The sequence below is a fragment of the Puma concolor genome, chromosome A1 (assembly GCF_028749965.1).
Source record: "Puma concolor isolate L17-30 chromosome A1, mPumCon1.1.hap2, whole genome shotgun sequence".
Classification (NCBI taxonomy): Eukaryota; Metazoa; Chordata; class Mammalia; order Carnivora; family Felidae; genus Puma; species Puma concolor.
The window spans coordinates 148998156-149011751 of NC_141667.1; the positions used below are offsets into that span (position 1 = coordinate 148998156).

Genomic DNA, 13596 nt, shown 5'->3' on the forward strand with positions numbered 1-13596 from the left:
AACTATAATCCCAGCAGAGTCTGATTTGGCAGTGCTAATTAGGACTCAAAATGCATGTGCGGGGATGCCTGAGTGGCTCAGTCAGTTGAGCATCTGACTCTTGATTTTGGTTTGGGTTATGATTCTGGGGTCGTGGAATTGAGCCCTGAGTTGGGCTCTGTGCTGAGAATGGAGCCTGTTTAAGACTCTCTCTCTCTCTCTCCCCCCCCCCCCCCCGCCGCTTGTGCATGCACTCTTTCTCTCTCTAAAATAAATAAATAAATAAATAAATAAATAAATAAATAAATAAAATGTATGTGTCAATTTCTGCAATGATCCTTCTAGGAATGTATTCTGTAGATGCATTAACGTATATGTAAAAGGACAGGTATATAAAAATATTCATAGCAGAACTATTTGTGATGGCCAATAATTAGAAACAGCACAATGAAACTGTGTAAAGAAAGGATGGTACAAGCCATAAAATACCTAGGAATAAATCTAACCAAAGAGGTGAAAAAATCTATACACTACAAACTATAGAAAGTTTATGAAAGAAATTAAAGAAGGCACAAAAAAATGGAAAAAGATTCCATGCTTCTGGATAGAAAGAACAAATATTGTTAAAATGTCGATACTACCCAAAGCAATCTACATATTCAATGCAATCCCTATCAAAATAACACCAGCATTCTTCACAGTTAGAACAAACAATCCTAACATTTGTATGGAACTAGAAAAGGCCCTGGATAGCCAAAGCAATCTTGAAAAAGAAAACCAAAGCAGAAGGCATCACAATCCTGGACTTCAAGCTATACTACAAAGCTGTAATCATCAAGACATAATGGTACTGACACAAGAACAGACACTCAGATCAATGGAACAGAATGGAGAACCCACAAATGTATGGCCAACTAATCTTTGACAAAGCAGGAAAGAATATCCAATGGAATAAAGACAGTCTCTTCAGCAAGTGGTGCTGGGAAAACTGGACAGCGACATGCAGAAGAATGAACCTGGACCACTTTCTTACACCATACACAAAACTAAACTCAAAATGGATAAAAGATCTCAATGTAAGACAGGAAGCCATCAAAATCCTCGAGGAGAAAGCAGGCAAAAACCTCTCTGACCTTGGCCACAGCAACTTCTTACTCAACACGTCTCCGGAGGCAACGGAAACAAAAGCAAAAATGAACTACTGGAATCTCATCAAAATAAAAATCTTCTGCAAAGCGAAGGAAACAAACAGCAAAACAAAAAGACAACCAACAGAATGGGAGAAGATATTTGCAAATGACATATCAGATAAAGGGTTAGTATCCAAAATCTATAAAGAACTTATCAAACTCAACACCCAAAAACAACTAATCCAGTGAAGAAATGGGCAAAAGACATGAATAGACACTTCTCCAAAGAAGACATCCAGATGGCTAATAGACACATGAAAAAATGCTCAACATCACTCATCATCAGGGAAATACAAATTAAAAGTTCAATGACATACCACCTCACACCTGTCAGAATGGCTCACATTAACAACTCAGGCAACAACAGATGTTGGCGAAGATGTGGAGAAAGAGGATCTCTTTTGCATTGCTGGTGGGAATGCAAGCTGGTGCAGTCACTCTGGAAAACAGTATGGAGGTTCCTCAAAAAACTAAAAATAGAACTACCCTATGACCCAGCAGTTGCACTACTAGCTATTTATCCAAGGGATACAGGTGTGCTGTTCTAAAGGAACACATGTACCCCAATGTTTACAGCAGCACTATCCACAATAGCCAAAGTATGGAAAGAGCCCAAATGCCCATCGATGGATGAATGGGTAAAGAAAGATGCGAGATATATATATATATATATATATATATATATATATATATATATATATATATATAAAATGGAGTATTACTCAGCAATCAAAAAGAATGAGATCTTGCCATTTGCAACTATGTAGATGGAACTAGAGGGTGTTATGCTAAGTGAAATTAGAGAAAAACAAATATCATATGACTTCACTCATATGAGGACTTTAAGACACAGAACAGGTGAACATAAGGGAAGGGAAACAAAAATAATATAAAAACAGGGAGGGGGACAAAACATGAGACTCTTAAATATGGAGAACAAACAGAGGGTTATTGGAGGGGTTGTGGGAGGAGGGATGGGCTAAATGGGTAAGGGACATTAAGGAATATACTCCTGAAATCACTGTTGCACTATATGCTAACTAATTTGGATGTAAATTAAAAAAAAAAAAAAGGATGGTACAGGGCAACTTTATTTTTTTTTAATTTTATTTATTTAAAAAAAATTTTTTTTTTCAACGTTTATTTATTTTTGGGACAGAGAGAGACAGAGCATGAACGGGGGAGGGGCAGAGAGAGAGGGAGACACAGAATCGGAAACAGGCTCCAGGCTCTGAGCCATCAGCCCAGAGCCCGACGCGGGGCTCGAACTCCCGGACCGCGAGATGGTGACCTGGCTGAAGTCGGACGCTTAACCGACTGCGCCACCCAGGCGCCCCGGTACAGGGCAACTTTAAATGGACTATTATGCAGTTGTGAAAAGACTAATGTGATTCTATATGCTGTAATGGGAACAATCTCTAAGGCATATTGTTACATTTTTATTTTTATTAAAAAATTTTAATTTAATTTATTAAATTTTTTAAACGTTTATTTATTTTTGAGAGACAGAGTATGAGCAGAGGAGGGGCACAGAGAGGGAGACACAGAATCTGAAGCAGACTCCAGGCTCTGAGCTGTCAGCTCACAGCCCAACGTGGTTCTTGAACTCATGAATCTCGAGATCATAACCTGAGCCGAAGTTGGACGCTTAACTGACTGAGCCCACACAGGTGCCCCCTCCTCTTTTTCATTTTTTATTTTTATTTTAGAGAGAAAAAGTGCACATGAGCAGGGGAGAGGGGCAGAGGGACAAAGAATCTTAAGCACGCTCCACACTCAGCATGGAGCCTGACAAGGGGCTCAATCCCGTGACCCTGGGATCATGACCTGAGCCGAAATCAAGAGTTGGATACTCAACCAACTGAGCTACCCAGGTGCCTCATATTGTTACATCTTTAAAAAGGTATGGAACAGTACATTACTATGCAGCCATTGTGCTAAGAAGAAAACCTGGTAGGCTTTTGTTTGTATAAACATGGTACATCTCTGGTGTGGACACAGAAAGTGGAGCCTGCTTGGGATTCTCTCTCCCTCTCTCTCTGCCCCTCCTCTGCTTGTGCTCTCTCTTTCTCTCCCTCTCAAAATAAATAAACATTACAAAAAAAAAAAAAAAAGACAACCCCCCCCCCCCACAGCTCTCCTGCGTGGCCCGCACCGCATTAATGCCTGTGCCCTTGGCCTCAGGATATTCACGTCCACCACGGCCCCGGCTTTATCAGCCTTCCATGACCATAAGACTGAAGACAGTGGTCACCAGGTTGCCTCCGAGTAGGGGAACCAAATGGCGGGAGAACAGAAGTGGCGGGGAGAGACTAACTTTTCAGCATGGAGCTCTTTCACATCACTGGATACTTGTGTGTGGCTTACCAAGTCAGCAATGGCCATAAACTTTAACTGAAAATGGCTGGAGTAAGGTCTGTGTTTAAAAAAAAATTTTTTTTAAATATTTATTTATTTTTGAGAGACATAGCATGAGCAGGGGAGGGGCAGAGAGAGAGGGAAACACAGAATCTGAAGCAGGCTCCAGGCTCTGAGCTGTCAGCACAGAGCCCTATGTGGGGCTTGAACCCATCAACTGTGAGATCATGACCTGAGCCGAAGCTGGACGCTTAACTGACTGAGCCACTCAGGCTCCCCAGGTCTGTGCTTTTTTTTTTTTTTTTTTTTAAAGAAAGCTACTTTATTTATTTATTTTTAAATGTTTATTTACTTTTGAGAGAGAGAGAGAGAGAGAGAGCGCAAGTGCACGAATGGGAGGGGCAGAGAGAGAGAGGGAGACATAGAATCCAAAGCAGGCTCCAGGCTCTGAGCTGTTAGCGCAGAGTCCGACGTGGGGCTCGAACTCACGAACGGTGAGATTGTGACCTGAGCCGAAGTCAGGTGCTGAACCGACTGAGCCACCTGGGCGCCCCCAGGTCTGTGTTTTTTTTGTCTGGTCTTCCAGCTTCGGCTGCCGTTTCTCACACTCACCTCTAAGCTCCCTCTAAAATAGCTTAGACTGGAATTATCATTCTGAGAGCCTGGAGATTCTGAGTATGCACCCCGGGTCTGGCTGGAGGTACAGCCCAGGAGAAGGCACTGTTAGCATAACCATCACTCACTCATGAGTCCTCATGAGTGTTGGGAGCTATGCTGTTTTCCTCAACCGTCTCATTTAATCCCTGCTGCCTCCTCACTGGGCACATGTTACCATGAGAAACAGGCTCAGAAAGGCTGCTGTTGATCTGGGCAGAAGCCAGGCTATCTGACTCTGAGCCTAACAAAGGGGGCGGAGGGAAACTGCTTTGGCAGACAGAACTCTGATGTTGACTGAGCATTCCCCGGGGTCCCCGGGCGGGTGTGTGGCTCGTCTGAGGTCACCACGGTGGTGAGGGCGCAGCCCAGGTTAGAAGCAGCCTTGTGGGACCCCAAGCTCAGGACACCATCCAGGTCTGCAGAGGGGTGGCCAGAGTGGGGGTGGTGGCATTCCAGAGAAGGAGCTTATCACTGGTGGACAGGTCACATGTAGCCCATCTGTGAGTCTCTGAAACAAACCAGCCGCCACCTCTCTTGGGCCCTACTGGCACCGCATCACAGGCCACCATTGCTTCACATCGGCACTACCCCCACAGCCTCCGAACTGGCCTCTTCTGGGCACTGCAACCTGCCAACGAGTGGGGGCCTCTTAAAAATGCCCAACGCTTCCAGGGTTTCCCATGCACATGGAGTGACATCAAAACGCCCCTGTACAGGGGAGTCTGGGTGGCTCAGTCGGTTAAGCGTCCGACTCTTGATTTTGGCTCAGGTCATGATCTCACGGTTTGCGAGTTCGAGCCCCACGTCTGGCTCTGTGCGGGCAGTGTGGAGCCTGCTTGGGATTCTCTCTCCCTCTCTCTGTGCCCCTCCCCTGGTCATGCTGTCTCTTTCTCAAAATAAATAAACATTACAAAAAAAAAAAAAAAAAAGACAAAAATTCCCCTGCACAGCTCTCAACACCCGTGCCCTTGGCCTCAGGACATTCACATCCACCACATCCCCAGGTTGTGGCTTCATCAGCCTTGCATGACCATGAAACCAGAAGACATCTCCTCATCCTTTGCCCTCACTGGTATCCATGACGGCTCTCTGGTATTTCCCGTCTAAGCACTTATCATGATCCTTAATTATTAAATCCATTTCTTTGGGTGCTGATTATTGTCTGTGGGCCCCGCCAGCAAGGCAGCTCCTCGAGAGCTGGGACCCCACCTGCCTGCAGGTCGTCACCACTTCCAAGTCCGTGGCACCTGACTTCACAGCACAGGGTTGGGCCGTGCTGGCCGCAGCCCCTGGAGTCGTGGAGTGATGGATAGGGCGGAGGGCTTGGCTCAGGCCATCCAGGGGTCCCTGCTCAGAAAGTGAAGCTGGCTGCAGGGCCTCCAGCCGACCGCGTCACCCCACCCAGCGCCCCGGTCCCACTCTGCGTGCAGCTTGCAAACATGTGTTCCAGGCATCGCCTGGATCTGTTGGCTTTGCCGTCAGGAATGTGGGAGCAATTAAGAGCCAGATGACTTGGGAAATAAATAAAATGGGGCAGGGTAGAGGGTTCACTGATCCTGTGGCCTCTTTAACTGAACTGATGTTTGTAGCCCAATAGGGTTTTCCAAACCTGGAGCTGTTAGTCCCTCTGGGGAATAAACATTTCCCGAGTGTTTCCCGAAGGGTGTATTCCTGGTTTAAAAGGAGAGTGGGAAGAATATTTCCCATAGCCTGGCAGGTGCCCAGCCCACACACTGGAGGGTGGGGGGCGGCCTTGGTGCCTGAGGCTGCTGGGGCCATCGTCCCTGCGGACAGCCCACACCTGCTCCTCTGTGTTGTGCCTGGACTCCTAAGTCCCGCTCAGCTTGCTCCCTTCTCTTTCCAACGGGGCTGGCTCTGAACCAGCCCTCCGCCTCTCCCCACTCAGTCTGCTCCAGGGCAGAGGCTTGGAAGCCTTGGAAGGCTTGGCCACCATGAAGACAACGGTCTTCAGCCACGCTTCTCTGGAGCTGTCCCCGATGGAGCAGAGTGGGCCAAGGGCTTTTAAACCGAGTTTGTGGGTAGATGAAATGAGGCTTGCAGGTTGACAAATCCGGAGCCGGTAAACGAGTCCAAGAGCTGGCACTTAGCTCAGGTCTCCGGCCCGGATTTAATTAGGCCAGTACTATCAGGGAGTACAGAGGCTTTAGAATCCCATCCCTGAGGGACTCTAGATCTGGAGCACAAGCCTGTTCTTCCTGAGGCAAGGAATGCTCCCCATCTCTGCCTCTCTGGACTGCTACAAAGCCTTGAGTGACACACTGTGCATGTGTAAAGTGCCCGGGACAGCAGTGGCACAGAAGAGGCACCAAAACCCAATGCTGGCTAGAATTACAGTCTTCTTTTTTAATTCTTTTAGTGTTTGTTTATTTGTGAGAGACAGAGAGACAGAGAAGACAGAATGAAAGCTGGGAGGGGCAGAGAGAGAGGGAGACACAGAATCTGAAACAGGCTTCAGGCTCTGAGCTGTCAGCACAGAGCCGGACGCAGGGCTCAAACACATGAACGGTGAGATTGTGACCTGAGCCGAAGTTGGATGCTTAAGCAACTGAGCCACCCAGGCACCCCTCTTTTTTTATTTTAAAGTTTATTTATTCATTTTGAGAGAGAGAGAGAGAGAGAGAGAGAGAGAGAGAGAATCCCAAGCGGACTCTGCACTGTCAGCGCAGAACCCAATGCAGGGCTCAATCTCACAAACTCTGAGATCATGACCTAGGCCTAAACCTAGAGTTGGGTGCTTAACTGACTGAGCCACCCAGGCGCCCCATTAACCGCTATATTTTCTTCTAAGGATTTATACTTTTCCCTCTTACATGTAGGTCTATGACACATTTTGAGTTAATTTTTATATGCTGTGAGGGAGAAATCCAGCTTTATTCTTGTGCATTTAGTTGCCTGAGTACCATTGAATTGTTTCACATTCTTGTAAAAAATAGTGATGGTAAATGTAAGGATTTACTTCTGGAATCTCAATTCTACTCTGTTGACCTATGTGTCTTATGTCTACACCACACTACCTTGATACTGCAGCTTTGTGTTAAGTTTTAGAATTGGGAAGTGTGAGGCCTTTACTTTTGTTTTACCTTTTCAGGGTGTTTTGGCTATTCTGGATGCTTTGCATTTCCATATGAATTTGAGGATCAGTTAGTTAATTTCTAAAAAAAAAAATCAACTGGGATTTTGATAGGGATTGCACTGAAACTGTAGATTAATTTGTGGAGTATTGCCATATTAACATTCTATTATCTTCCAATCCATGAATATGGGATGTCCTACCATTTATTCAGGTCTTTTTAAATTTCTTTCAACAATATTTTATAGTTTTCAGTGTACAAACTTATGCTTATTTTATTAAATTCATTACTGAGTATTTTATTCTTTGTCATGCTTTTGTAAATGGAACTTGTTTTCTTAGTTTCATTTAAACATTCTTTATTGCTAGTGTATAGAAATACAATTGAGCTTTAAAATATTGATCTTGTATTATGCAATCTTGCTGACCATGTTTATCAGCTTTTATAATTTCTCTGTGGATTCTTTATATAAATAAATAAATAAATAAATAAATAAATAAATAAATAAATAGTGTGAACCAAAAGACACTCAACATCATAATCATTAAGGCAACGCAAATCGAGACCACAATGAGACATCACCTTACATCCATTAGATAGAATGGCTACTATAAAAAAAAATAGTGGCTCAGTCAGTTGGGGGTCCAACTCTTGATTTTGGCTCAGGTCATGATCTCACAGTTTGTGGGATCAAGCCTCGTGTCGGGCTCTCCACTGACAGTGTGGGATTGTCTCTTTCCCTCTCTCTGCCCCTCCCCTGCCTGCACATGCACGTGCTCTCTCTGTCTCTAAAAATAACCAAACTAAAATCAGAAAAGAACAAGTGTTAGTAAGGATGTGGAAGAATTGGAACCTTTGCGTTCTGTTGGTGGGTTTACGTCTGGACTCTTGATTCTGATTCATTAGTCTACATGCTTAAAGGTGTCTATTTTTATACCAGCACCATACTGTTTTGATTTCTATAGTTTTGTAGTATAGTTTGAAATCAGGACATGTGATGCCTCTGGCTTTGTTCTTCTTTCTCAGATTTCTTGGGGTATTTGGGGTTTTAAAAATCCATTTCCATTTAATGTAATTGCTCAGGAGACAGGATTTATGTGTGCTAAATTTGTTATTTAATTTCTCTATATTTTATGTCTTTTTTGTCCCTCTATTACTCCATTACTGCTTCTTTTTTTAAAAATAGATATTTTATAAGTGTACCATTTTATTTTTTCAACTTTTTTTTTTTTTTAATTTTTGGGACAGAGAGAGACAGAGCATGAAGGGGGGAGGGGCAGAGAGAGAGGGAGACACAGAATCGGAAACAGGCTCCAGGCTCCGAGCCATCAGCCCAGAGCCTGACGCGGGGCTCGAACTCACAGACCGCGAGATCGTGACCTGGCTGAAGTCGGACGCCCAACCGACTGCGCCACCCAGGCGCCCTTATAAGTAAACCATTTTAATTCCCTTGTTTCCCTTGCCATATTTTTGGAATAATTTTCTTAGTGGTTTCCCTGGAGTTTATAAAATACCATCTTAATAAATAATCTGGTTTACATGAGTAACAATTCACTTTCAACTGTACACAAATACTTTGCTCCAATAAAGCTGTGTTTTTACCTCCTTCTTTGTACTTTTAGTGTACTTTTATGAAATTACCATTTCACGTGTCATAAGCCTATCAGCAGTTTTATCATTACTGCTTCATGCAACTGGCTTTTAAATCAGAAGAGAGAAAAGAGTTACAAATAAAAATTCATTTATACTGTCTCTCATATTCACCTATGTAACTAACTCACTAAAGCTCTTTATTTTTATATGTGGATTCAATTACTGTCTAATGTCCTTTTATTTCAGATTGAAGGAATCCCTTTATTGCGTGTAAGTCAGGCTGATAGAAATCAATTCTCTCCATTTTTTGTTTATCTAGGCCTGTCTTTTTTTTTTAATTTTTTTAATGTTTTTTTTTTTTAATTTATTTTTGACAGAGAGAGAGAGAGAGAGAGTGAGTGTGCATGAGCGGGGGAGGGGCAGAGAGAGAGGGAGACACAGAATCTGAAGCAGGCTCCCGGCTCCGAGCTGTCAGCACAGAGCCCAACGCAGGGCTCGAACTCACAGACCGCGAAATCATGACCTGAGCTGAAGTTGGACACTCAACTGACCGAGCCACCCAGGCGCCCCGCGACACGTCTTAATTTCTCTCACTTTTGCAGTATACTTTTGCTATAGATTTCTCTGTTAATAGTTTTTTTCTCCCCACCACTTTGAATATGTCATCTGTATTGACTTTTGAGTCATGTTTTTCATGATTTCTAAGGAGAAATCAGCTATTAACCTTATCTAGGATCCCTTTACTGTGACGAGTCATTCAAGATTCTCTCTTCATTCTTTTCCTTTTGGCAGTGTGGCTATGATATTCTTAAGTGTGGATCTCTTCTGAGTTTATCCTGTGTGGAGTTTGTCAAGCTTCTTGGATGTGTAGATGAATATTTTTGTTTATATTTGGGAAGTTTGGGGCCACTAGTTGCTCTTATATTCCTTCTGCCTCTTTCTCTGTCTTCTCCCCTTTCTCAGGCCTTTGTTATGGGTATATTAGCATGCTTGACAGTTTCCCCCAGATCTCTGAGCCTCTGTTCATTTTTTTTTTTTCATATTTTTTAATCTTCCTTAGACAGGATCATCTCAACAGACTTATCTTCAAGTTTGCTGATGCTTTCTTCTGCCAGCCCAAATCCACTATTGAACCTTTTCAGTGAATTTTTCATTTCAGTGATTGCAATTTACAGCTTCAGAATTTCTATTTGGTTCTTTTTTTAAATACTTTTTATCTATTAATATTCTCCATTTGGTGGTACATAATTCTTCTGCTTTCCTTTAATTCCTTAGAGTTGCTTCCCTTTAGTTCTTCAAACATAATTTATAAAAGTCCACATAAAATCTTTGTCTAGTAAGCATCTGGGATTCCTCAGAGACAGTTTTCATTGTCTGCATTTCCCCCTTTTTCATTGCTGTACTTTCTTGTGTCTTTGTGTGTCTCATAATTTTCTGTTAAAAACTGGGTGTTTAAAATAATCTGATGTGGTGACTCTGGAAATTAGATCCCCACCCTCCTTTCCAAGATTTGTCATTGCTCTTTGTTTGTTGAGGGGCTTTCCTGGACCAATTCTCCAAAGTGTATGCTCTTTGTCATGTGCAGCTACTGAATTCTGTCTTGGTTAGCTTCACGGTCAGCATGGACAGAGGTTTCCTTTAATGCCTTGACCCAACAGGTTCCCCATTCTGTGCCAAGGGGCTCTGTGTGTGTGCTGGAGCACAACTTCAGTGCACCGCCAGGTTACAACTCTCCCTTGGCCTTTACTTCCTGCTTGAGCAGGGCCTCGAGGTCAGCCAGAAGGGAGAGACTGGGGCTCTCTCAGGTCTCTGGTGGACATGTACACAGCCCTGAAGATGCAATTGCTTTCTGGATTCCCAAGAATACGCTGGAACCTTTCAAAGCCCCTTTGAGTGGCTCATCCCCTAGATTTTCATTCAAGTTTTTGTGTCAGTTTCTTGCTTGTTCCTACTGGTATTGCTACCTTAGGCAGCTGCAATGTTAAACAATTGCTGCTGAGTGTTTTCAGCAAGCACTCTGGGATACAGCTTTTCCCAGTGAGCTCGGCATAAGGTCAAATAAAGACAGGTCCTATGTATGGGCTTTTCCTGGAGGCTGACAGCTGGTGACAATTCTTTGGGAATAAGCATTTGGGGACCCTCAAATTGTTTTGCTTCCTCCATGGCTGCTACTTTTCACAGGTACCATGGTTGTGAGATTGATGGTTTTTAAGGCTACCATGGGGCTGGGAAATGGGCAAGTTAAAATGCTAAAACCTCCCTGTTCTTAGCAAGATATTTGTCCTGAATAAACATTTCTTGGGTTGTTACCAGATTTTAATTTCCAGAACTCTGAAAAGGTCCATTTTTCCCCCTAGTATTCTTGCTGCAGATTTTCAGAAGTCCTTACTCTACCATTCCAGAAGTGCTTCTTTTACTGAATTTTTAGAAAGGGTTTCTTGGGGTCAAGGTAGATTAAAAACCCTAACACTGACATGGCAAGGCAGACCTGTGTGATTGTAACAGAGCCAGTATGTGGCTATCCGTTAAAGTCCCAGTTCTTTTTTTTTTTTTTTTTTTTAAGTCCTAGTTGTTAAATCACAGAAACTTCTGGAACTCTGAGACTTATTTGTCTCTGCAGGTTTAGCACAGGCATCAGCCAAACAGCATTAGATTGGTATGTCCTTGTCTCTTCCTGCTTCCTAACCCTTTATTCTCCATTCGCCCACGAATCTCTCTTTCTCTTTTCCTCCTCCCTTTCCTCCCTCCTTCCTGTCAACAAGCATTTATTGACATCTCCTGAGTGCCTAGGGGTTCAGCCTTGCTCTGAAGAGCCCATGCTTTGGTGGAGAAGGACAGGTGTGCAGAACAGACCACCACAACCAGGTACAGAAGTGCTGGGACCGGGGGAGGAATCTGGGGATGCGGAAGCCGGGGAAAGTGGATAATTTGGGGGAAAGGAGGGTCTGGACCGAAAAAGGATCCTGCCCAAGGTCCCTAGTTCCCCAGAGTGCAAGAGCAGTGCTGAGAAATGGGGGAGATGAGAAATCCATTCCATTACAACGGAAATGCATAAACACGGCAGGGCCCTGAAGGCATTTTCCAGGCAAAGGCTCCCACAGGCAGGGTCAGCTCTGTCTGCAGGTTTGTGGCCACAGCAGCAGCAGGAAGGCATCTCGGCCAGATTACTGGCCCACCAGACAAAAAGAGCCTTTCTCCCTGGGACACAGGAAAAGGCCTGGTTTGTACAAGGGAAGGCGCCACAGCCAGGATGTGCATGTGCGTGAAACTATCTGGAAATAAACAGGAGGCCCAGCCCAAGCTAATCCAAGAGGGACATCTGCTCTGTGCCACTCACACCATTCCCTGACAGGCAGGGGATCAGGACCCGTCATGGGAAAAGGCAGGGAAGGGAGGGGGTGTTGCCCCTCCCTTGCCCAGCAGCTGACCTTAGACAAGACACTTCTCCCCTTGGAGCCTCAGTTTCCTTATCTACAAAATGGGGATGATAACATATTTTTATCTTTTGCAGCGTTCTGTGAGGGTCACACGAGATGAAGGACTTGAAAGGACCCGGCACAGAGGCCAAGTAAATCCTGGTCTTTCTTTGACTTTTAGACTGTGTTAAACCCGAGTCATAATTCGAATGGATTTTTGGAGTAATATTATACTTCGTTCTCAAAAAAGTCACTATGCGTTAAAGGGCATCAGAAGCCTACAATAAAATGCAATGAAACCTTTTACATGGTAGAAAGGAGGACTGAGTGGTGAAGTGTGTTTTTGGAGAGCCGGTGGTGTGTGTGTGTGTGTTGGGGGAGTGATTACACACAAAACCAGTGAAGAAAAAAAAATAGTAAAGAAAAGTCGTGGCACTCTAACACAAAGCAGCCTTCAGCTCTGGAAGTCAAAGCAAGCAGAGAACCGTGAAGGGCATTTCCTAGTAATGAACTCTGGGGAGTTTATCTGGAAGTCCTCTCGGTAAGGAATTAGATAAGGCAAGCAGGCAGCAGTAGGAGGGGCGGGAAGCCCACGCCCAGCGCCAGGGAGAAGAGTCTGATTCAAGGAGAGAACTTCCCCATTTCCCCCTGGGGTGCAATCTGCTTGGTGGTGGGTCCCTCTGGCATCACCAGCACACTCTCCTGGTGAAGTTGCTTAGAGGCTGAGCATGTGCTCATTCACTCTGTGCATGTTCGTTCCAGAGCCTGCTGTGTGCCAGGCTCCGGACTGGGTGCTGAAGACTCAGGTGGGGGTTGGGGGGTGGATAGAGCCCCCAGCCAGCGGGGTTAGAGAAGGCTTTTTGGAGGAGATGCCTGAACTAGCTTTAAGGGCAAAGAGTAATGAACTTGGCCCAAGAGCCCAGGTAGAGGGGGGAGATTGACAGGGACTTGGCTTGGGGGATGGGGAAAGGAAGGGAGGTCAGGGATGCTGTCCTGGAGTCTGCACAGGGAACTGGTGGCTGGAGTCTCCCCATGACGATGATGATAACAGGGAGCCAGAGGAGAGCAGGTGGGGGTTGCTGGGTTCATTGGGGCAAAGTCCAACCTCCGGGCTGGAGACGACTTGGGTGGAAGCATCATCAGCGTCACAAGAGAGCTGGAGCCATAGGGATGTCAGAAAGGACAGAAGAGCATCTCTGGCAGGCTGGTTTGAGAGGTAAGGGTCCCAGAGAACAGGCAGAGAGGGAGGGTGGGAGATGAGGGAGAAAAGGCAGGCCAGAGCTCACCAAGAGACCTTGGATGATGGAAGGG

The 13596-nt window shown here is 44.8% G+C and overlaps 1 protein-coding gene across 1 annotated transcript in view; it reads right to left on the bottom strand.

Moving 5' to 3' along the window:
- COL23A1 (collagen type XXIII alpha 1 chain) overlaps positions 1 to 13596 on the bottom strand; it is a 355798-nt gene that overhangs the window by 54112 nt on the left and 288090 nt on the right. The gene's annotated exons all lie outside the window — the stretch shown is intronic.